Source organism: Ambystoma mexicanum, chromosome 7p, assembly GCF_040938575.1.
Source record: "Ambystoma mexicanum isolate Mex_15411 chromosome 7p, UKY_AmexF1_1, whole genome shotgun sequence".
NCBI classification, from domain to species: Eukaryota; Metazoa; Chordata; class Amphibia; order Caudata; family Ambystomatidae; genus Ambystoma; species Ambystoma mexicanum.
The window spans coordinates 553,284,084-553,307,386 of record NC_090939.1 but is presented as its reverse complement, the minus strand read 5'-3'; positions in this window follow the sequence as shown (position 1 = coordinate 553,307,386).

Sequence of the window (23,303 nt, the reverse complement as noted above, 5' to 3'; positions counted from 1 at the left end):
CAGGAGTACCACTTTGGAAACCATGTGTCTATACCACATAGCCCAAAACTTCACATACAAAAGTAATATAAAACCAGATAAAAAAAGGTAGATAAAGAGTCACAAATTGTGAAGGCAGCTTAGTGAAACTTTCCAAACGAAGCTTAATTAGTCATATCAAATTGTCATTAAAAACTCCTCAACATAAAGAACTATATTACATGCCCCTGCTACAACTATCTATGACTCCTATGAAGACGCTTTCAAAGCAAATGAAAGCACTGTAACCTATGTATACTTTACACAGTACAAAACAATGTTGCACAATGAACAGTAACACGAAGAAGAACTTCAGGCCCAACTAGATAAGGACACTCCCAACAGTAGTCAACCTTCTGTAACAGGAAGCCAAGAACCACTGGGACAGCCACTAATAGCAAATGAGGCATAATTAGCTATGACAGAAGTAGAAAACACCATGTGTCACGATGAAGAAGATACAGAAGACTTAAGTGTACTACAATCAAAACTGAACAAAGAGCAGCATACCATTTTTCAAGAAGTAACAAAAGAAATTGCACATGTTGTACAACATGAAAATAAAGAATGTACCTGCCAAAATCACAAACCTATAATACTATATGTCAGTGGTGAAGCTGGTTCAGGCAAAACATTCTTAATCACAATCATCAGCAAGTTCCTTCAAAAATTGACAAACAACAAACTGTCAGCTGTTGTAACTGCCCCACAGGTTTAGCTGCCTACAACATAGGCGGTGTTGCTTTACACTGATTACTACTCTTTCCAGTAGAACACCAAAATAAATTAGAATATTACAAACTTTCTACAGAAGCTAGAATGGAACTACGCAGAGTGTTAAAACAAATGAAAATGCTACTAATAGATGAAGTGAGCATGGTCTCCAACCTAATATTGGCTTTGATTCACCTCAGATTACAAGAAGTACTCAAAACAACCTACGAAGAGCTCTTTGGAGGAAAACACATTATTGTTTTCGGAGATCTTCTTCAATTGACACCAGTGAAAGGTGAACCTATTTTTAAAACTTTAGGACACAAAATCTGCGGTAAAACTGTTGGCAGCATTGGAAATGTTAACCTGTGGCAACATTTCCAATACGGAGAATTAACAGAAAACATGCAACAGTCTGCACATCTCACCTATGCCAACATTTTAAAAAGTATTAGAGTTGGTGTACTATCTCAAGAAGCACAAGGGATATTAAAAACCAGGCATATCCATGCACTCTATGGCCATAACTCATGTGCTACTGATGTAATGGAACAACTAGCACACAAAAATGTCAATTGTATGTCCTTGATGTCAACACTTGCAAGCTGTTCCAAATTCAATGAAACAATGTTGAAAAAAGAATAGCAACCAATATCTGAAATATGCTCCGCAGACAAACTGGACGTACATGGTATGACACTACTCATGTGTCAACAAGTCACAACAAGACTAAATACCTTAGAAAACTCTATCTCCAACACAGCTGGTTTGGAGAAAATATTACAATTATCTTTAAACTGTAGAGTAATGCTTAAACGTAACCTTGACGTGGAGCAAGGACTAGTTAATGGAGCACTTAGTACAGTTGTTGGTTTTCATACATACCCATGTGACAACAACATTCAGTTTGTCAATATTCTCATTGGCAAACGATCAGAAGTAAAAAGGATAGGATGCTCAACAGCTCGATTCATTCTTTTCAAAGACATGTATTTATGCAGAGAGCAATGTTCTCTAACTCTAGCATATGCAGTAACCATTCACAAAGGTCTTACCCTAGATAAAGCATTGATAGATATTAGGAAAACAGTATTTAAAGAAGGCTTGAGCTATGCAGCACTATCACGCTTACATACACTTGACAGTCTATTTCTAATCAACTTTAATGCAAGTAAAGTGAATGCTGACATTCCTTGCATTTTAGAATACAATAGACTACGTACACTATACACCCAATCTAAAAACCTATCCTGTTCCATAAAAACCAAAAGTTTGTAAAAGAAAAATACCTCAAACAGAAATGCAACAGGATCTCACTGCAAATCCTCCAAAGAGAATAAAAGAAGCTGATACTGCATTAATTACTACAACCAAAGAAGAAGGTACTACTCAAAGTAGCTCAGGTACTTATTCAAAGAAGCTCATACACTCCGAAGAAATGACTTGGACACAGAACTATCTGGTCCATTCAAATTTTCAAATATAACTGGTATAAGTTGCTACGCAAATGTAGCAATAAATATTCTATTCCAATTGCCACCCATTATTGAGAACATTTACACAGTACAAACCAATTGTGTTTGCAAATGTTAGTCCTTCATAGAAATGCAAGCAACAATCCTGACAACACATATAGGGCCGCATTACGAGTTTGGAGGCAGCCATGGAGCTGTGAGCTCCATGGCTGCCTCCAAACTGGGCTCCTTTACCGGGTTCCTGCAATGGGGACTTACCGAGTCATTCCGACATAGGAGGACCCGGTAAATCCTCCTTGCAGGAACCATTCCCCATTCCCATTTGAGCCCCCATAGATCTCAATGGGAATGGTTTTACCAGATGTTTGACCCGGGTCCCGCGAAGGGAACCTCGTAATACGCGCTCCCATGTCTAGGCTCCCAGAATGACAGCCCCCACCCCCAACCACCACAATTCTTATTCATTGTTGTAACAATGTGGCAAAGACTCAAGAGGAATGTGCCAAACAAGGCCATGATCAGAGACAGGTGCCTGGTGTGCAGGTTATCTCACACTGGCCAAAGCATGACCCGGCCCATCCCCAGGTGACCACGAGTTATAGCCCATATAACTGACTGAGACCAGAGAACCCAGAATTCCATGGCACCAGGTGCCCTCTGACCTCCAATCCTAAAAGTAACAAGTCTTGGATGTTCAAAGAGCACGGACATTGTATGTCTTTGAAATACAACCATGTGATTTGCATTGCGAGGTGCTGGCAGGGATACATTATAGTTCAAAACAAGGTTGTGGACCTTGGAGCCAGATGGTGCAAAAGGGAGTGAGTGAGATGTTTGTGTGATGGTCAGAGTGCCTCAGAACCTCCTTTGAGCCACCCCTAAAGTCTGTCAGGTGCACAGTATAATGTCAAAGTAGCAATGTGATAGGAGTATACTTAATTTGTTCCTCGACCTCTGACATGAGAAGAAGAGGATCACTGCAGCACCAACATGATGGAAGAGAGACGGACTGGGCTAGAACCAATGACCTAGCCTCTCGTATGGAGCAGACAGATCATGTATGGGCACACACGAAACAGCCGCACGGTTTTGTACTGTATATGTTGCATCATAAGTGATGATGTTTTTCTTTATAAGATTCTGCTTTTACTACTTTTCAGCAGAACATTCATGGCAGCAGCGTTCTTTGCTGTTTGCGCTCATCTGTGTATAAGATTAAATCTTGTTATCATTACAAGATCAACTTGGGCCTTGGCGGGTTTTATTCTCACTGGTGTGAGCGTTCAGGGACTTGCCTCCAATTGGTGACACGGACATGATCTCAGCACCCCCTGTACTTGCAGAGGCTTCCAGGCTTCTTTTCCAGAAGGAGCTGAAAGCTCCCACAGCGACCGGTCCCGAAAAAACATGTGTTTAGCAGGAGCTGTTTTAAGAGAAGTCCTCTCTGCTAGTTGCAGCCGGGCGCGGCTCCAAGGAGAGTGCAGGCCGGTGATGGAAACCTGTGACGGAGGAGTTCGGGTGAGAACGCACATGTGAATAGACTCTTATAAGCAATAACAAGTATGGGAGAGATGCATGGGGAAGTGTGAGATGTGTGAGCACGTGGAGAGCGAGGTCGTTGATGTGATGTGGGTGAGGTTTGTGTTATTTCTTGTTGGTGTTTGTACTGTGAAGAGATTATTTCAGTAAGGCATTATAAGGTAAGACAAAGGTAAGGAAGGGAGACTCTCTGCGGAAAGGGAGAGAAGTTGGTACCACTATAAAATACATTATTTAAAGGAGGAATACAGAAATAAAAGTTGTGGTCTCACATAATTAATAAGCCTGGAATAAGTAGTGGTTGTTATTTTAGCTTGTTATTTCAGTTTATTGTCTTCGTGTTTCATTGGATGAAGAACGGGACCTAGGAGGGGCATTAATCGTATGTGTCACTGTTTGGTGTGTTATGTTGTTGAATGGTTGTGTGAAGTTGTGTGTAGGCATGGGGGAGAGGAACAGAAAAGGGTGGATGTTGATTTTTACTTTTTTTGCTACAAGCAGCGCCAGCGTGCGCGGCGCGTTAGTGGGTCTTTGTGGGATTAGTAAGACAAGAGGCAACACTAACATGGGATGAGGAACACCATTAGAGTGTATGTATAAGGCCCTGCCACTGTTTCATGACAGGGTGGAGAAATACCATAAGCAGTGGTTTGCGAAAACGGGATTAGGGGGGATCCCTTGCCTGTGGCCTGAGTAGGGCTCCAACAATAAGAGCATCCTGGAACATATGTCCACATTTCTAGTATAAGGGGAAACGGCTACAGAAGAGAAAATACATTTTGGACCTCTGGTGTATGTTTGAGGATACAGAGTATCAAGGGGATGGAAGAGGGGAACAAAGGCAGATAGATGGAAAGTGCTGAAAGGAAGAAAGAGAGGGTGGGGCACCAGCAGGGTGAGGGGGATTATATCCCTTGACAGCGTGTCCCGCAGAAGGGTACACACATTCAATTTATATACCTGCCATGATACGGACCCCATCAACTGTGATAGGGACCACTTCAACAGCAGTAACTCTGCAGGCTACTGCTCCTCCACCCCATATGCAAACCCGCCTGAAACATCGGTATCTGCTGGTGTTAGGTCAAGTGAGTTCAGGACAGGTCGCCAGAGTTGTTAGCAGAACTGAACAGGATACAAGCATCCTCAGAGAGGTGGGTGTTGTAGGGGCACGATCAAAGGGATCAGGGGAATGGTTAAGAGAGGAATAAGAAATGTATGTGTTGAAAAGGAAGGAGCTGGGGGTAAGTGGACACTCTTTGGACAAGAGGATAAGGTTGAGGAAAATGTTGAGAGGGAAGATGATAGTGACTTGTTTGCTGAGGAACAGGGTGAAGGGAAGGAAGGGGTGAAGAGGTGGCAGAGAATACCCCCCAAGCAGCAGGCACGTGGCGAGGGGGCAGGTTGAGGAGTAGGGCCAGATAGATGGTGTTAGCAAGAAAATGGGGAATTGTGAAGAAGGGTGTGGGAAGTGGGGCACATTTGCAGATGCCTCTGATACATAAGGGGGCCAGGATCAGTATGTGCCCTGGCCCGAGATGCATATGAATAATTTGGATAAGGCTCTCCCACAGCTCACAGCAGGGGTGAGCATATGGATATATGAGTTTGAAAAGCAAACAGCAGTGGTGCCCCTGGCAATAGGTGATATTAAGAGCTTGATGGAATTGGGGACCAGGCTGGGGATGTGTGGGTCAAAGCTGGTTATCCGGGTATAACTCTGGGGAACGATGAACATGATGGAGCATGGTTTAACAGAATGAGAGCACATGTGTTGGATGCATCACGGAGAGCATTCCTGGATACGCCCGATTTACAGCTCCTGATGCAGTGTACAATGGGTAATGATGTGGATCCAGCAAAATGTATTCTTAAATTACAAGAGATGTGGAGAGCTGAAACAGGAGGACCATGTGATTGTTCAATATCATTTTTCTATTTTATTGCAAATGGAGGATTGTCAAAGGAAGTGCAGAAGGCATTAGATACGATTGTGTTCATATTGAGGCAAAGGGGTAGCCAGAAATACAGAATATAATAGTGCACCATTGCAAAAGGATGAAGAAACAGGAGAGGGAAACAGCTCAAAGGCACCAGGCAGCGGAAGCAAAATTGGTAGAAAAGAAATTTCCAAAGGTTGTTATTCAGGTACCTGTGTCAACGTCTGTACAGGTGGAGGAGACAGAGAGTACCCAACAAGTTGTGAGCGCCACAATCACTGCACTCTAGGCAGAAGGGGGACACGAACAGTGAGGCAGGGGAAAACAGTACCCCTGCCCTCAGTGGCAGCAGGCAGGACCGCAACGAGGAACAAGAGTATGAGGATATGGACCCAGAGAAGGTGGGTTTGGACCATCACAATGTTCAAATTGTTTACTGTGAGGGCATTTTGCAAGGGAGTGCAGAAGTAGGCCTGCAATGGGCTACAATTATGGGCACTGCAACAGGGGATTAGGGGATTTGAAACAGGTTCAAGGGTATGAGAATCAAGGGTATACACAGTGGCAGCCCCAGACATATAGCCAGCAGCCTCAAGTATCTAATATACAGGTGTGGCAGCTGTGACAGCAGCAGCAGGGCAGTGCTACAACAGTCAATAGAGTACCGAGTGGGACCACTGTTCTCTTTCGGAGGAGCAGCAGTAATGGGGGACATCCTCCTTCTCGTTCCCTGGAATAAACATATACCCTGATTAGGACAGCCCACAGAGAGCACTAGCCTGTCCAGTCTTGTCAATGACCATCCACCCTGAGGAGGAACCTTTGGTGAGGGTGGCAATAGGAAACAAGCAGTTCAAATTTATGGCGGACTCTGGTGCAACAAAATCATGCATCATGGAGGGGCATTTTACATTATCAGGCAAATATCTTAACATGCAGGGATTCTCTGGGGCTATTTCCAAGGTTCTATATACTGAGGAGTTGGACGTAACAGTGGGAGGGAAGGTGGTGGGGGCTCCCCTGCTACATTCCAAAAGTTCCCCAGTCAATTTGCTGGGCAGTGATCTGCTCAGCAAATTAAACATGACAATATAATGTACTGATCACAGTATCGTTTGTTTCACACCTGGGATGCGCGCGATAAGGACAGTGCTGATAATACACACAATGAAAAGGGAGGTGGTTGTTCTCTGGATTCCCGTGGACCCCGACCCATTTGTTTATGGTATTACAGTGCTTGTGGCGGTGGTGCCTCAGATTGACAAGCAGTGTTAGCAGCTGCCCACAGATTTCATTTTTCGCCCAGCTGTGTCAGCTGAGGTGGTGGCAGGAACAATATTGTCACTGGATTTACAGGGATTGTTGGTTTCTGACAAGAGGGTTGTTCTACTAGGAATTGACAGGGACAGGTGTGGGTGGCACACCGTGCTCTGTTAGCTCTGCCAGAACAATTAAAGGAAGTGACGGATGATGAGCTATTTGAGAACAATGATGAAGATGGGGAAATAATGTTAGATATTTGAATCGCCTGTGACATAATGGTACAATACCAGAGGGTGGAGTGCCCTTTCTTGTTGCAGTACTAACCCCACCTCTATTTGAAGACTTACAACAGGTGCCTCTGCATTTGTGCACTACGAATCCACACGATGTGGGATTACTGAAAGACATCACCGCAGTGCGTATAACATTGAAACCAGGTGCGGTTCTACCTAGGGTAAAACATATCTGTTATCAAGGGAAGTGGAGGAGTGTATTAGTAATACACTACAGGCCCTACTGGACTTTGGAATTATCATCTCAGTCTAAAACAGCGCTATACCCTGTCTAAATATTGTCAGGGGGCAATTGGAGAATGATCCACGACTTGCTCCCCTTAAATGACGTGGTGCAAAAAGAATTTCCAGTCGTTCGTAATCCTGCAACAATGTTATGCAGTATCCCTAAATAAGCTACATACTTCACTGTAGTGGACTTGAAAAATGCATTATTCTCGATTCCACTCCATCCTGAATCAAGGTATATTGCAGCATTTACACAGGGCCAGATGTGGTTTGAACATACTAGGTTACCTCAGGGGTACTGTAAGAGCTTGAGCATTTTAACAGGATATTTCATGCTGATTTGGGGAACATTCAGGTGCCCAGTATGATTATCCAGTACATGGACAATTTGTTAGTGTGTAGCGACAGTAAGCAACACTGCCATAAGGATTCTGTTCCCTCCTTCAATTGATAGCCCACAGGGGGTACAAGGTTGATAAGGTCAAGTTACAATACTGCCAACAGGAGCTGCTCTATCTATCTGTGCAATTACTGTAGGGCATGGATCTTTAATTATTCGGCAAACCCAAGGCCACTTTTGCAAGCCCTTAGGGAAACACAGAAAGCAAAGGACCATATGTTACATTGGACGGAAAACATGATCAAACAATTTGACAACTTAAAAGAAGTCATTAGTTCAGCACCCGTACTGGCCACCGGGACTACACGCAGGACTTTTACTTATTCTCACATTCAGGTGTCCATCTCATGACAGCGGTACTGACACAGAAGAGCACTATGGGCCATAAACCATTGGCTTTATTACAGCAGTACTCTGGATGCAGTGATGCAAGGGAAGTTTGCATATGAACAAGGTTTAGCAGCTGCTACTTTTGCAATACAGAAAAGTTCTACAATTGTGATGGGGTTCTCAGTTATGGTGTATGTGGAACACTCTTTAGAAGTCAAAATCTACCCTGATCACACAAAGGTCTTCTGTATATGATATTATAATTTCTAAACCCCATATTCATGTGTTTAGTTGCAAAACAGAGAAGCCTGCCACCTTCCTAAGTGATATGTCTACTACAGAGGATTTAATGGTGCACGACTGTGGCACATATGAGGTGGAGGACGACATCCCCAAAGCAAGAGACTGTGCATTGTCAGAGGGAGAGATACATTTTGGTGATGGATCATCCATAATTGACCAGGAGGGTGGGCAAAGACATACAGGGGCAGCAGTGGTATGACTTGGGGAAGGGGAGTACACGATGGTGGTCATGAAAAGATTGCCCATGCATTATTCTGCACAGGAAGCAGAACTCATAGTGCTTATTGAAGCGTTGAGAGCAACCCAAGGATGCTGTGTCACAATATATTCAGAGTTGGCAAACATCACAACAATGGTACAAGCCGGTCTATCCCGATGGAAGAGGAGGAGGTTTCAGAGGGGTTTTAAGAGGGGGTTTCGGAGGGGGTTTCGGAGGGTGGATGGATCCACAGTGCAGCATGCAGTACTGCTAGAAATACTGCTAGAAGCATTATCGCAGCCATCTGTTGTGGAAGTCGTCAAATGAGCTGCCCACACTCATGGGACGGACGAAATATCAATTTAGAATGCAGCCACAGATGCAGCAGCCAAAATGTTGGCATATCTGCCAAATGAAATGCCTGTATTCATTGTGACCACCCCACCAGTAAATGAAGATCTGATACCTTATACAGCTCTGGCCATCTTCCATATTATCGAGTTACAAGGGAGTGCACCTGGGACAGAGAAATAATTATGGCTACAAAGGGGTTTCAAGCAATCCCAAACAAATCTGTTATGGAGAGAAGAGAGCTCTGGGAAGACAGTTATGCCCCAGGAGCTGCTAGCAGTAGCATTTGAACAGTAACACTGCCCACAGTTCGAAGCAGCACATTGCAGCAGATATACAGGAGGACTGGTTTATACCAAACATCCAGCAAAGCATTACAGAAATTGTCATACATTGCACCACATATCAGAGTTTCAGTACAAGGATGACACTACAGACGATACGGGGCACATTGCCCTGCCCTATTGTGCTGTTCTGTGAATTACACATAGACTATGCTGATATGGGTGAGCATTGCAATGGCTCCTGTAGTGGTTTGTCCCTTCTCGAGCTGGGTGGAGGCGGGGCCGTGTGCACATCTGCATGCCAAATGTGCTGATAGATTTTTGGTATGTGAGGTTTTCCCTCAGTGGGGTGTGAGCAAGTTCTTAAGGTCAGACAACAGCACACATTTGGTCACAGCACTAGTTGGCATTAAGCACTGGATGTGTTCAATTTACCATCCACAGGTCAACCGTGTTGTGGAGAGGATCAATGGGCTCCTCAAAAGTAAATTGTCCAAACTGTGTACCACATCGAAGATTAACTGGGTGCACTGTGTGTGCCTGGCCCTCTTCAGTCTATGGATACAGCCCAGCAAAGACCACCATTTGTCACCTCACAATGTGGTCACTATTCGGCGTATGCACACCCCTTATCCCCTGTAGAAGAGATTCAGGGCAGCAGCAGTGCTAGGCGATGATTTCAAAGATTATTTGACCACACTCACTAGGGCAATTAAATGTGTCTCTCGACAGATTGCACCTCTCAGGATTGAGACGACAGAGACACCAACGTGTTGACAATGACAACAGCAAATCCTGAGCGCATGACCACACAAAAGCTATTATCTCCTCACACAAAATTGTCTAAAGTTTAGGGACAGTTTCTCCTACCTATCCCTCTTAGATAGGTGTTGCACCATTCGCCATCTAGGGTTAGGCACCCCCGTTAGGGCTAGGGTTTTTTTCCTGAGAGCCAGATAGCTCATTGTTCTTTCCCCATGTGCGTTTCTTAAATAGTCATTTGGTTTGACCTGTGTCACTCATTTTTCTCCCAAAGAACCGTTTATGTTGTGTACCATTACTGTTATTTATATGGTTAGGGAAGGCAGTAATCCTTCCGGCCATGTGCCCAATAAGCCCTGTTGCTATTTAGGGAAGGGACAGCCCCATCCCACCCTTCCCAAGTGCTTTAGAGTGAGATGTATTTGAAACACTATGATGTGTCAGGGGGAGGCGAGTGGTGAAAACACCACCCCCAATGTAAAGGACCCCACCACAATATAGTAAAATATAATTAACCCACATAGTGTAGCTCAGGGCGCAGCAACTTTGCTATTTTTGCATAGATCTTAGTAATTGTAGATAGGAGACAAGTCCTGCACAGCAAATGTGGCAGTGCATGCATTAGGCCCAAAAGACAAGGGAAATCTGCAGCCATTCCCAGGCTCCCAAGAGGACCGCCCCCACCCCCAACCGCAACACAATGCTTATTCATTGTTCTAACAGTGTTAAAAAAACTTAAGCGGAATGTGTCCTACAAGGTTGTGTTCAGAGACCGGTGCCTGGTGTGCATGTTATCTCACACTGGCCAAAGCATGACCCGGCCCATCCCCAGGCGACCACGAGTTATAGCCCATTTAACTGACTGAGCCCTGAGGCACCAGAATTTGGTGGCACCAGGTGCCCTCTGACCACCAATCCTTAAAGTAACATGTCCTGGATGTTCAAAGAGCACGGACATTGTATATCTTTGAAATACAACCATATGATTTGTATTGAGAGGTGCTGGGATTTATACATTATAGTTCAAAACGAGGTTGGAGATCTTGAAGCCAGATGGCGTGGAAGGGAGTGAGTGAGGTATGTGTGTGAAGGTCAGAGTGCCCCAGAACCTCATTTGAGCCAGCCCTTAAGTCTGTCAGGTGCACAGTATAATCACAAAGTAACAATGTGACAGGAGTACAGTTAATTTGTCCCTTGACCTTCGATGTGAGAAGAAGACAATCACTGCAGCACACACGTGATGGAAGACAGCTGGACTGGACTGGAACCAATGACCTGGCATCTCATATGGAGCAGGCGGATCATGTATAGGCGCAGGTTTCTACTGTATATTTTGCGTCATAAGTGAAAATGTTTTTCTTTATAACATTCTGCTTGTACTACTTTTCAGCAGAACGTTCTTGGCAGCAGAGTTGTTTGCTGTTGCGCTCATCTATGTATGAGATTAAAACGTGTTATCCTTACAAGGTTGACTGGGGCCTTTCTTCTCTAGCAGGTTGTATTCTCTCTGGTGTGAGCGTTCAGGGACTTGCCTTCAAGTTTGTTGTTTTTTGCCAGCGCTCACTACATCTGTTTGACCTGGCAGAGTAGGATTCCCGGCAAGCATACCACCCTGACTGGTCAGTTTGGATTGCAACCAACAATCTGTGTACAACAATTCCAGTATCAATTAAAAATGGTCTCATGCTTCAAAATAGGAATGCGTTATGTTGTTTTGAATTCACAGAAGGATATGTGACCATATGTAAACAGATCATGGTATTCAAAAAACATAAACAATGTTAGCGCATGAAGTGGAATAGTGAGCTAATCCCCTTACTCAGAGCGAAGTTCATAACTGTTCGGAAACCTCTGGGATTCCTTTATAATCTCCCTCTGATAGCATTCAATTGATTCAATGCATGAATAATGAGAAGTGGACCAATTGCTAGGATGAAGTGAAGGTAGATCCGTGCATGAGATGCCGAACTGTTGAATGTACCGAAGAAATGTGTTTACTAATAGCATTAGTGACCCAGGAGCTAGTTGATACAGCCATTTTGTTTTTGTTTTTATGTTGATCCGTTACGTGCCATCACTTGCGATTCCGGCCTATTGGGGTGGTGAATTTAAAATAGCAATGACTATTGACTGGCTCCGTAGTGAAATATGTAAACACATTCAAGGACCATATCTGGATGCAGCAGGCAAGAATATTGCCTTCCCAAGGGTAGTATAGACAGGTGTTTGTTTTTTTTTTTATAGCAATTATCACACATCTCAAAAACGGATGTAATACAAACACGTTTTAAATGTCATGTTCCAGTGGCTGAAAAAAGCACAACTATTTAAATTAGGTAGTAATGCATATCGTTACCTACACTAAGAACAATATGATAGTTGTGTCCATATAAGCTTGAAAGACAATCACCATATGAAACAGAAATGTATGGCAAATTCTTAATTTCACGATAAGGAGTTTTTCATTAACTCTGTATATGTAATTAATTCTACATGAAATGTTTCATGCATCAGTTAATTCTTTGCATTTCACAGGATGCAGACTCACCGTACAGAGAAACTAAACGCGTGTCAACATTAGCTGATTTACAAGATTCCAAGATTCATTGCGTCTTACACATTTCTGCAGATATTGCCTTCTGTTCTTCGTTTCCGCTGCATAACTTGGAAAAAGTTGGTCCCACACCACCAATCTTCTTAAACAAACAGAGACAGATTGATGGGTTGTCTGGTTCTCACATTCACTATAAATATTACTACAATTATAATTGTTCTTGTATAGCGTTTAATACCAGAGATTGTTTTTTAAGCGCAGGATCGGAATTCGAACCTGTGTTGCGCCACATTGTGACTATTTGACAACCGTAGCCAAACTATAGTTGCCGTGAAACCTATGGGCCATTGGATTTGCCAAAAATCTATGGCTAATAACATTTTACCTGTTGTATGTTTTAGCATGAAATCTGAAAAAAAAAGATTTGTTTGGCCCAGGAATCCAAAAATTCAATAGTTATGAAGTATACAATAACGTATTTTTCACTTTTAAGCTTTCTTTGAATGAAAATGCACAGTCTTTACACTTCAAAGTCTTTTGCATTACCCCATAATTTCATTGATAAGAAATTATAGTCAATATGGGAGGTGCCACTGGGCCCTTCAAATGTTGGTTTTGGCAGTTGGTCCTTTTAAAAGCGGCCATTACAGGCCCTGAGCCTCATGCCTAAAAGCAAGTTGGCACAACTAAGGGCCACCGGATGTGCTCTTCCCATCGCTGGTGGATGCAAAGGAGGTATGTCCCATGCCTTGCCCAAATCATCCCATGCCCACGAGGTCTATAACAGGCTCTATTTGGACGTTTAGGTCACCTACAAGTATGATTTGATGGTCAAGTTTTTCCTGGCACAATCTTGTCTCTACAAGGTTCCTGACCAATTCAATTGCATTTGTCGACAATGTATTAGCAACCCAATTGTACACATTACAAACGGATATTGGTTGAGATCCCAGAGAGCACAGTACCAAGTACTGAGCGTCTGGGGAGCCAGATAAAATATTGATTATTTTGAAATCAAGGGCTGTGCTGATCCAAAGGGCAAGCCCACCGAAGGTCCTGCCCTTGGGTCCCTTTAAAGCCAGCACCCGAAAGGCTTTATAACCCTGGAAAGTGGTTGGCTCCAAATCCCACGTTTCCTGAAAGCATATCATGTTGTGTCCCCAGACAAAGTCAGGGATGTAGCAGGTGTTTCCTAAAACCAGCTATATTCCAGGAGATTAAACTAATTTCTATGGCTTCAAGGTCTGTGGTGACCCCACTATTGGATGTGTTCATCGTCCTCAGGTTCATTAAGGAGGTGGCACAGGTAGGGCGTTTTAGGGAGAATTCTCAAGAATGTGCTTATTTCCCTTACATTTTGAGACCTGCAGCAACTTTGCTGGATTTCTAGGATTTGATTGTTTACCTGGGAAGAGTGTGAGCATTTTTTCTCCACTCTTCCATGTATTTTGATGTGTGTTTTACTTTTGTGTTCTTTGATTATGGAGTTTTAAGACAACTCCATAGGCATCATCTTTTTCTGTGTGTCACACAGCACCTTCAGTGCAGTGGCACAGGGATGTCTTTCAGACTTCCCAAGGTTTAAATACATTCTCTGGGACTGACTACTGTCTCCCAGAGCATGTAAAGTTAAATTGACTTTACTAGTCTCTTTACATTTACAGACCCAGTGCACACTATCTTCCTATAGAGTGCTGGAGGGGTTGCCTAGCTTCCCCTGAGTCAAAACACTCATGTAACAGTCAAATGCTACCCTTTCCTACTTTAAAAGGCTGGTGGCAGTGGTTTAGATCAAACTACCTTGATTTTTCCCGACCGCTAACAATGGTAGCGAAAAATCGTGTCAGCCATGTTTTTCAATATGGCGCTCAAGACCGATCTGTAAAAACAGACTCTGGTCATATTTTTTCGCCACTTCTTTTAGGAAAGGTCCTTCTTGTGTTTTTCTCTGCGGACCAAACCAGGTTTGGTCCCTTTGTTCATTGGCCTTTGGTGGGCTTCAGTGCTGAAGCCCTCCTCTGACGCCTGAGTGTCTGGGGTGGACAAGATGTGAGGGAGGTGCCCGAAACTACTCCCTGTGCTTAGTCTCGGGGAGACCTGGAAGCACTCTGGCATGATTGGCTGGCTGTCCGGCAAGGACAGATTCCCTGCTGTATGAGTGATAGCCAAGCTGGAATGAATGGGGAAAACTATTTAAAAGCAGGGACTTGGAAAGCAGAGTCGACCACTGAAACGAAAGAACCGAAGACGAGCTGAAGGAAGAGGACTGCTGCAACTCCAGGACGACCGGCGAAGCCCTGCTGCAGGTCTGAATTACCTGAAACTCAATCGACAGAGAAGCCCTTCAAGGTCAACTTCTTCCCTTGGGTTTGGTGGGAACAACCAACTCGTAAGCCGCCTGGACACCGTTCCCTCGCGGTCAAATTTTCTGCAGAGTGCTGTGGAAAAGCAGATAGCCAGCGGGAAGGATACCACTTTGTGGTCTATAAGGCAGGTTATGATTTTGTTTCCTGGCATCCAGCAGGAATTACAAAATTGATTTATATGGTGAATTAAGTTAATGTTTATGTACTCTCAAGGGTAGCAACTGATTTGGAAAACACATCTTGGACAATGCGTATATTTTAATAGCAGTGACCTTATGACAGATCACCATATTTATGCCCTCCTATTTCATGAAATCCCTATTTAGCTCTGTTTTAACTGTTTTCAAAATGTGATAGTAATATTTAATTTGACTGATACACGATAAGGATGCCCAAATATTTTACACTGGCTCGTGACCTTTGATTTGCCAGTTGTCAATGTGGGGTTGGTGAAAGTGGCATGAAATCTGATTTTTGTTTGTTGTTGTTGTAAAATGTATTTTGTGTAACATTCTAATGTCTAAAGCTGAATCAAGTCTTACTACTACTACTACTCATTAACCCCAGTTTATTTTGTGACCAGCAAGCCTCCTAACCCTTCCATTATTGTTAAAAGCCCTGATACTGAGGTCAGCAAGTCAGAGAAAAATATACTATGACATCCTCATACAGCAGGTTTTGGTCTAACTTTGAGCCAACATTGACACCACAGATATTATCTCTCCGATAGATCACTGTGGCTAATGTTTCTACTGCCAAACTACAAGAACAAAGGGGAGATCAGACACCTTTTGATGTCCCCTCATCCAAGGTAATACAATGTGTAAGAGTATTTGTCATCACCTAATTATAAAGTGCATTGAACATCCCAAAACATAGTTTCCAGAATCCAAACTTCTTTAGGATTGTAAGTACAACCTACCCATTTGAAGGCCTTCTGCACATTAATGACAACTGCCGCTGTCAGTCTCTTTCTTACACTTTGTCCTGACATTGTCTGCTCCATAATATTTCACCATAATCCTATATCGAAATGAACAAATCGCTTTTCCTCTACAAAAACCCAGTCTGTAGGCCAAATATTCACATTGACAGTTCCCCATTTTTGTTAAACGGCAAAGCTCCAAGAACTCATAAGCTTAGATGTTTAAATGTACTTCTTAAATGTAAACAAAAAAGGAACTTTTCCACACTACACATTTTTTTAAATGTTATAATTAAAATAATTAATGAAAAGTTCCCGGTGACATTATGACTGCCATCCCACACCTGGTTTATTTTTCTCATACATTGATATAACACTGGCATATGTTTATGACACATTTATCAAACTTCATTAATTGTTATGTATAATTCAAAAATAATCAACCATGAGTAATCCTCCTGTATTTAGACTATTATATTTGCAATGAGTTTACCCACCCAACCTGGGAGAATGACTTAAGGAATGTATGAAAGAGATATCAGTTCTCATTCCCCTTCCCTTTCAATTCAAAGATTGAGTCCCACTGGTGTGAGATTATTTGTTTGTAGTGAGGGGTTGCATGAAATGAACATCTGCATAATTGTGTAGGTCAATCAAAATGACACAATTTAACTAACTCTCTTTTTCAAATTTAGTTTAAATAGCTACAGCCTTCACAGAGCACCGATTATCAAATTCATCTTCATTAGGCCATGCTACCGGGCTCTTGAGCCATGGCCCAATGTTGGTTTCATATGTCAAAGCGCTTAAGCTATTTTTAAATACCACTTAAATGGCTGACCAGGATGGTCGGCGACAAAGCTACCCTTATTTATGACTATGCCAGTATAGATAATCACATTAAAGAAGAAATTATGACAACAACAACTCATAGAGTGCCAGTGAAAGATGGAATAGGGATAGTCACAAAAGTAGATGCTATGATAGCAGAATTCAAGCTGCTAAAAAGAAACTCAACCATACACATCCATGTTGGTCACTGGATGGAGTGACAGAGGAAATCAAAAGACTAAAAGCAAAATATCGTAGATGGCTACAGGGTCACCACCAGCTCTGTGCTATGGGAGTCTGTATGCAGTGGGCACAGTTTGCAAGGGAAAATAACAACACTGGGATATGGTGGGTCATTAAAGGAGATGAGAAGAAGACCTTTTCAGGCAATAGTGTGTGCGATGAGGAATAGTGCACCAACATAGCGAACACACTAGGGGCTGAACTATTAGCAGATGTAGAAAGGCCAAATAATGTAGTGACCTGGACTTGCAAAAAGTCTCTGGCTGACATTGCATTGCTAATTGGGAAACTAAACACATAATGTCCAGCCGGCCCTGATGGAACGTGTAACTTCTTGATTAAACAGTCATTGTGGCCTTGGGCCCATGCACTTCACATATTTATGTACGCATTGGCAAACATCAGAGAGGTACACTACATGGAAGGAAATTAATATCCTGCCATTATATAAAAAAGGATGATGGAAGCATCCTGCAAATTATCATTTATTGGCCATGTTAAATATACCAGCAAACTATATTTTAAGAGTACTGTTGGACGAGTTGAACCAGTGGATTGATCAAAGGTAAGTCCGCCCACCAAATGAGACGGGATTTAGAGGCCACGTGAGTAGCTTGCACAACCTGCTTACCCTTGCGTCAGTGGTAGAATATGGCTGGCATAGATGCCATCTATCAAGGTATGCTGCTTTTATCGATTTCAGTGCAGAATCGGACACTGTAATGAGAAATCGCTTTTGGCAGAAACTGGTGTCATGGAACATTCCCAGTGGCCTGTTGTCAATGTTCATGCAGCTGCACTTAGACACCAGGGTCAGAGTCCGACTAGACGGGCAGGAATGAGTGTCGGAATGGATACCTACTAAAAGGGGGTTAAGCAGGGCTGCATTTGGCCCCAACCCTGTTTATCTCATACCTTGATGATTTGGTCCAGGTTTTAAACATACAGGCTGCTTGCCTGGTTAAAGTTGGGGGCTAAAAATGGTATGGCTGTGATACACAGATGATCTGCTTCTCCTGGACTATACCAAGAGAGAGCTCCAACTGTTGATAGATGTTCCGCGCAAATATGCCATTGTAAATGGCCGACATATCAACATAAAAACTACAATTATGGCATTCACGTTGGCATGAAGTTTTGCTTCAAAATTTGTTTGGAGGCTTGATTCTCAGCCAATTGAACAAGTTGGGTGTTATACATACTTGGGAGTCATGATCGACGATAAACTAAATAGAACCTGCATTGGGAATACACATATGCTAACTGTATGAGACATAGCAGAGTGCTGAGTCAATTTATTGATAAACAGGGAGGATAGAAAGTTCTGCTAGTATGTAGAGCCAAAATGGTAACATGCATGCTTTATGGGGAGGAAGTGTGGGGCTATAACTATAAGAAGAAACTGGTAAAATTAGAGGGTACAATCTTACATTCTCTGTTAAGAATGCCTAAATCGCTAAGTTTGGAGTATATTCATTTAGAGTTTGATCTGATGTGTAGTCCCATAGAGGTAATCTACAAATCGGCTATTTGTTACAAGAAATTAATGAAACTGGATTAGTACACAATAATGGTAATGTTTTCCAGGCTTACCAGGGGACGCACGAATATGAGTGGTTTGGCAGCCTTGGGAAACTGTTGGGGATGCATAGACATGGCTGTCTGGTCAGAGATAATCCCCCACTAGGCCTACATATCAATCCCTGAAGAGAGCTGTAAAGTATAGGCTAAAAGATATCCCAATATTAACTTATTTTTTATGGTATTTATTGATTTTTAAGTTTGGCTTATAATATTGATGCATTGTGTGATTCATTGTTTATGATGTGTATATGCTAAATCGATTTTGGCTGTAAGTATATTATAAAGAAATAAATACCACTTAATCAATGCTGTGCTGTCAGTGCTAAGAAGTGTTCCCTGTGTTACACAGAGTACAGCACAAAGAATGTTTTCTATTTATTTGAATGTATTCTCCCTCAGCCTTAAACATAATGAAATGATGTAACTGAAACTAGGAAACTACAATATCGTATTCTCTTTCTTTTTTTAACCCCTCCCTCTGTTTGCAGGAATGCTATGTTTTCTGCACTCAATCAGGTCTCATTGGGCCTTCTTTTTGTAAAAGGAACAGTGCAAATGGTGTCCCCTAGTGACAAAGAAGGCCTGAATTCCATTGCCCTCCAGGTACTGATCAGGACAATAATTCCAGAGGTCTTAGCTGAGTGCATTAGGGAAGTTTTCATATTCTCATTTGGTGTTTTTATTTTGAAGCATGGAGACAGGAAAACACCTCAAGTGTTCCCAGACAAGTGTCAGTCAGCAGACCCCTCCTTGTGACTTCTGTAAAGTCAGGACTACCTTAGGTCCCCTTTTCTCCAGGTTCCCTTGTGGAGAGGACTCAGCTTCTTAAACATGAATCTTCCTTTCTGCAGCCCATAAGTTGGTCTCCGCCTGATTCATCCATTTACAATCATTTCTCACACTTCTCTATGATCACAATTCTAATCAAACATATTCTTATACTCTGTCATGTTTATGCTGCATATTGCAATCAGTTAAGCCCTTGCATTGGTCTTATCAACATTTTAATACTACCAGAAAACAAACACACACAAATTTCATTGGATGTTTATGTTTCCATATTTGGTAGCAGAAACAGCATTTTACATGCTAAACTGTTTTTCTTTTCAAATTCAGTTTAGCAACATGTGTACTAAATGAAACCTGTAATCTGCCATCATCGATACACATCTGGGTATGCAACATATATGCATAGCATATTCATAACTAAGTTTATTCATGAATATTACATTGATTTTTAGGCAATGAAAATGCGAGTTTTAACGCATGCTCTTTGTTTTTTCTATAATTAATATTTTTCAGAAACTGTGATTAATATTGACTTTTGCATATATGATCAATGGTAAAAACATGGGCTATTTAAACCAAGGACAATACATGATGGAACATGTTGTGTATATTAGCTTTGGGTAAGGCCTTGTGCTTCTGAAAATGACTCATCTATATGACAAATTCAGTGAGCGATTGATTAGAAATGAAATGAAAGATCTGCTTTCTTCACCTACATTATTGTAGACGATGGATGATTTTTTTCTGAGCGAGCAGGGTCAAACAGTACCACCTAATGAATGAATGTCCTTTTGAGGGTGGCAATAAAAGGGGCACATGCTCCAAACATTTGACGACTCCTAATCTTTCAAAAGGCCACACATTTTATAATCTTGATATTTTTGATTATTTTCTAGCATTCGCATCTTACAAGGAGTTTCTCAAAAGGGCCTGTTCAAGGTGAAACCTGGGTCAACTTGAAGTTAGCATAATATTAGTCTGACATGATTACAAGAGACTTAAAATAGTCAAAAAGGAAAGACCCTCAGAACAACCAAATAACATATGTTAGTAAACACATACAGTTTTGAAAGAGAATATATGAACATCCTAATTTTTTTATCATGATAGCAGAAACAGTACAATCCATAGAAATGTACCGTTTACCTAACTCAAGCATAATTTGCAAAATACATTGGAGTATTTCTGTAGAACTTTGTACGCACAAATCACTCCATACATATGAATCTGACAAAATCTTCAATGTTGACACAAACATGTACACATGTACACAACCACAACCACACATAAACAAATAACCACAAATAGTTTAAATACAAAGGACTCTGCACTGATGGTTTAATCTATCCACACCATGTGCCTGGAATTGGCTCTCAAGGAAGCAAATGATTGGTGAAATGTGAATAAATACAAACACGCATTCTTTTGACACCACATTTAAATTTACATTGAGGCAGTCTCTGTGTCCTGTATCAGGTGCTGTTCATTAAAAAAATGGCACATATTCACTGGTTTTGCCGGTGCAACATTTCTCATTTGTATGGATCAGATGAGATATTCATATTTCAATTTCATATTTCATTCCATTTCATTTTCTGCCCGGAAACAGGAATTGTTTGCATTTTTGTAAACAAATAATTCATATCTTTCAGTATTTCAATAAATTAATACCTTTAGTTGACCATGCCAGAGTAAAGATTTTTTCCTCCAGAAATAGACACCAACCAGGAACTCTGTGTTCAGTTTAAATTGCAATTAATTCTTATAGAAGGCTACTGATTTCCTTGTTTCATGTGTGTTCTTTTATTTTAAGTCTCAGTCCCCAGCTCCTTGAAATAAAAACTCATTCCACATAAAACATAGTGGCTATCACAATATAGTAAAGTAGACAGCAAAGGAGAGGGAAACCATTGGCATTTTTGAAAGAGTAGCATTTCTGTGAGGAAGGGCAATTATGATTTTTGTGATTTCACCTGTTCTCTAGACCATTTAGATTGTTTGAAAGAGCTGCTTTGAGAGTCATAACTAATTGTGTGTGTAAGAGAGTGTGGCTTTTCCTGGAGTCTGTGAGGAAGAGCCAACATACTTAATCATTTTTAACAAAGCCACTTTTCTGTGTGTGAAGTCAAAGAACACCTATATCCCAACCAAAATGAAGAAATTAAACACCAGCAAGGAGAAGTATTTTCTCCCCGAGGGGATGACAGAAATCGGGGAAGACAGCACCATCCTGCTCAGTGATTTCACTGCAAAACTGGGAAAGTCTATGTGCAATTCCACAGACTAAATGCTTTGGAAGAATCCTGCAGAATCCCAAAGAGGTGTATTACTGGGGGACCAAATGCAATGGGCCGGCTATTGGATTCTTTCATGGCCAAATATAATTTTGTCAAATTGAACGGAATATGCAAAGGGTATGTTGCATCAAAACCCACCTTCAAGGCTGATATGAGAAAAGCTCCCATGGACTATTACCTAGTTTACAGTTTTTTTTTTTCAATCTATAAAGTCAAAAGCTTTGAGGTAAAGGATAGACTGGAGAGTGGAATAAATGGAGAATGGCCATAACTCCATGGTGCTAGAGTGGCATGCTAGCAGAAATTAGGCACACTCAGCACCCAATACAGCTAGTGGGGGTCCTCCCTATAAAAATGGTCGACAGGTACAAGATCTTAAGCATTTCTCAAAATGAGGATATCTAAGTCTATGCGTAGTGAGACAAACATGGTATAAAGAGAGACACAGACTCAAAAGGGTTTGTTTGAAAACCTTTATTTACTAAGGTTCCTGGGCTGGTGCAATGCCTAACTGCCCCTAACTTTAAAGGGATAATTCCCTTAACTGATATTTCTAATGGCCATTGTTTTCTAAGAGTCCAAAATAAAAGTCTGCCTGTGTCTAATCCTATGCTTGCCCTAACTCTGTACAAAGATTTGGTAATAAGTCTTTTCAAAATAAGATAAATTCTAGTTTAACACATAATAGAAACCAGATATGGTTTCAGGTGTTCTTCTTACCAGGTGCTGCTTGGCCAATGTCACCCAAATTCGTTCAATCCAGAGGGCTATTTGTTAGACCTTCTCCACCTGTCTCTTGTACTTATTCTTACTACATTCAATCTATTTGAGTTCTTTGGGGTTCCCTTCCCAAGCTTCAACTTAATAACATTTGAAAACACCATGAAAGATCATAAAACAGTTCCTTTTGTAGGCTTCTCTGGGTTATTTCCCCCACGCTTCAATCCATTCAACATTTTAATAAATATAACCAGTCTCTAACTTGGTTAGGCCTCTTAGGGTTCCCTTACCGAAGCTCAGGCCCCTTTCAATATTTAAACACAAAGTCACTGTAATCAGGATGGTTTCTTTAATAGACATCTCAGGGTTCCTTTGCCCAAGTTTTAGGCCTCTTCCAGCTTTCAAACACAAAACATAACTTAGCAGAGTTATTTCTTGAATTCAGTGAGTGCCTTTCCACAGGTTTAGGGCCCTTCAATTCACAACACATATTCTGTGGGTTAGGATGTACCTTTTCTGATTAACAAATCATCTTCACATACGATCCTTTCATGGGGTAGAATCAGAAGCTTTTGAAAAAGCCAAGCTCTTTGCTTTTCCAAGGCGTGACTGCTTTGACCCTTTTGACCTTTTCTTTCTTTCCTTCAGATGCTTCCTGCACCCCTTTATTCTGATTTTCTTTCAGTGGGCACATGCACCGTCTTTAGCGTGCCCCTGGTACCTTTCTTTGCCTTTTCCTCTGCTTTCTTTTTCTGTGCACACTTGCACCCTCTATAGCATGCCCCTGACTCCTTTATTTGCCTTTTCTCGTGTCCCTTTATTGTTATGGGCATATCACAGCTTCTTTCCACTTTCTCTCTCTTACTGCTCTAATCAGTCTTTTACTCGCTTTTTT